The sequence below is a fragment of the Tachypleus tridentatus genome, chromosome 9, assembly GCF_004210375.1.
Source record: "Tachypleus tridentatus isolate NWPU-2018 chromosome 9, ASM421037v1, whole genome shotgun sequence".
Taxonomy (NCBI): domain Eukaryota; kingdom Metazoa; phylum Arthropoda; class Merostomata; order Xiphosura; family Limulidae; genus Tachypleus; species Tachypleus tridentatus.
The window spans coordinates 158,594,561-158,597,483 of record NC_134833.1 but is presented as its reverse complement, the minus strand read 5'-3'; the positions used below and the strand labels follow the sequence as shown (position 1 = coordinate 158,597,483).

The following is a 2,923-nucleotide window of genomic DNA, read 5'->3' as shown; positions in this document are numbered from 1 at the left end:
GAGGGTGTGGAAGGTTTGTGGCATGCATAATAAAAAAGTTTGCACACAAAGGGCAGTAATAAAAAAGTACAGATAACTTTGTGAATGGAGTGAAGTACCACATTAAAATTCCAAGCTTGAGTTAAAAAAGGGATTCTGATGTTTTTTATGTTGATTTTTGCCCATAACCTTTCAGTTTTAACATCATGAAAGAACTATCACAGAAGGAATTTTGAAAAGTACAAAACTCACATCAAAGTTTGGTTGGTTTTGTATTTTGCGTAAAGCTACATGAGGGCTATATACGCTAGCCATCCCTAATTTAGCAGTGTAAGAGTAGAGGGAAGGCAGCTAGTCATCACCAACCACTGCCAACTCTTGGGCCACTCTTTTACCAGCGAAGTAGAATTAACTGTAACATTATAACATCCCCATGGCTGAAAGGGTGAGCACATTTGGTGTGATGGGGAACCAAACCCACAACCCTTGGATTACAAGTCGAGTGCCTTAACCACTCACACGTGTCGGGCCTCCTCACATCAAGGAATCAGGAGTTAAAAGTTTGTTGAAATGTGTTTATGTTTTCATATAGCAAAGCCACATTGAGTTATCTGCTTTGTACACCAAGGGGAATCGAATCACTGATTTTAGCGTTGTAAATCTGTAAACTTACCACTGTACCAATGGGGGATGTAGAAATGTGATTTTTCAACATTATGAACTCCATGGAGTTATTGTAATGACTTAGTGACTAAAATAAGTGTCAGAGAAAATCTTCTTTAATCTTACTCTGAATGGTTGTGATTAACATATTACACAGTTTATAGAAATGTAATGAAGACACAGATATTACAAATGCAAAACAAGACTGGTGCAAAAACCAGTAATATAACTGTATAAATAAGCTGTACAAATTATTTACATGGATGAATGAACTGGTACAATGAATATTACTGAATCCGGTTCTGGAGAACCCTGGCTTTGTTAACAAAACATCTTAGCTCTTAGTTATACAGCAAGTGATCAAGGAGAAATGGCTGTTGGTTGTCTAGAAGTCAGAAATTTTCTTTTATACCTTGTGTAAGCCATGTTTAACAAAAGGTTTTCTAGGTCTAGAGCTGTTGGGTTGTGACTTTCAGGTTGCCGTTTGATGCACAAAGTTGTTTCGTTGTCTACCCACACTTGCAAGTTACACGCTTTGCAAATCAATTTGACCTGAAAAAATCATTAGATATATATATATATATCTACAATCAAATATTTTGCACAAATTTATGTCACACACAATAAAAGAAATTAAGTTTCACTATAAATTTCATCTTGTATATTTTATACAAATTCTATTTGCAAGTCCTCAAAAGGAAAGCTAGTAATGGTTCAGTATTTCTTACAACTTTTCATAAAAATAAAACAAAAACATCACAATCAAAGCCTTTAGATATTTGAATTCAATATTCATTTGATACAATGACTAGACACAGAAATGTTCCAAGTTCATCTGAACAGTTCTTGATTATACAGCTAACACATCTTCTCCATTTGTTATATATACTCTTTAATCATTAATTAGATCATCATATGAAATTAATCTACTTAAAACTTTACTCTTAGATTTCTACAGTTTACCTACTTGTGTTATCAACCATAAAATCACTGTATCTGATAAGGTTTAGGTTTCATTTTTGACAATATTTAAAATCCTATATTTTAATAAATAATTACAACTTCAAACAATCATTACATAATTCATTACATTATTATTGCTTTTGAAAATGTACAAGTTATTTTGAAAATAATTTATCTGATAAAGTTGTATGTTACACTCACTAGTTTAATAGAAGATAAGCCAACTTTTTTCAGAACCCAGTAATTGATGTCCTTGTCACGCAACATGCCTCTCAGACGCTCCCACAAGTAATACATTGGGCAAGCCAGCAACAGTCACTTTCGCAGATTTGGCACCCTAAAGAAGCCCATAAAGTTAACATTTTCTTCCCCTGCAAATGTATTTGAGATCAGATATTTACCTCTCTCAACATCACTAAGAACTATTACCTCATATGCAACTCCCATGAAATTTCCTACCCACCCCTGAAGTCATAAATAAACCCTCTCCCCTACACATGCCTCCATATATTGTGCCAGCCTATTATGTAATTGTTATAATGCTGCAGCCCTCCATCTATATGAGGAAGACAAGACTTCCATGAGTAGTAATCCCCACAAGTATTAGCACGTGATAATTGGTTCATTCTTGATAAGGCAAACAAAATGCACTAAAAGCAGGAAAGGATAGTGTAAGATCTAAAATACATTTTAAAATAAGGTAAATGTTAAATTCAGAAACGCTACTAACCTCTCTATTAATCTTATAATGAAAGTGTTGGAATGACCAATGCTGGTCCTTCCTGAAATAATGACAGAAAGCGAAAGCATGGATTGCTGTCATCAGGTACAATCATCTGGAATTCCCTGAGAGATAGGGCAATGGGTTAAATCTAGAGGCACAGTAAACACTTAGTGACAAACACAATGGAAGATGAATGTCTTAGGTGTAATCTACATACCAATTTGAAAGATCTCCTCCAAATATCAGTGACAAATAAACAGCAAATGAGAGTGGGATATGTCAAAACTGGCAGAAAAAACATGGTCAGACTTACCAAAATATGATGGATGAGTTAGTGCACCTAACCCACTGATGTGGAAAGGGACAAGACCTGAAAGGAGGAGGTTTGCCTTGATAAAAACTGGCAAAGGTAGTTTTCAAGAAAAGGATCAGTCCAAACAAAATGATTACAAGGAACATGAAGCCAAGGGCTGGGGGAGGGGGCAAGTAAGAGAAAAAAATACAATAGTTTCATTAGAACAAAGAAATGAAAGTTGTGAACAATGCCCTAAAATAGCCTGCATTGGCATAACAGGCCAAAAGATGTAAAGACAA

At 35.0% G+C, this 2,923-nt stretch overlaps 1 long non-coding RNA gene across 1 annotated transcript; it reads right to left on the bottom strand.

Annotated features, from left to right (window-relative positions):
• Positions 1-740: 740 nt before the first annotated feature.
• Positions 741-1,930, bottom strand: LOC143227283 (uncharacterized). The gene is made up of 2 exons (XR_013014982.1): positions 1,807-1,930; positions 741-1,194 (listed from the first exon to the last, which is right to left on the bottom strand). It is a non-coding gene; the product is annotated as an uncharacterized LOC143227283 (long non-coding RNA).
• Between the last annotated feature and the right edge of the window lie 993 nt (positions 1,931-2,923).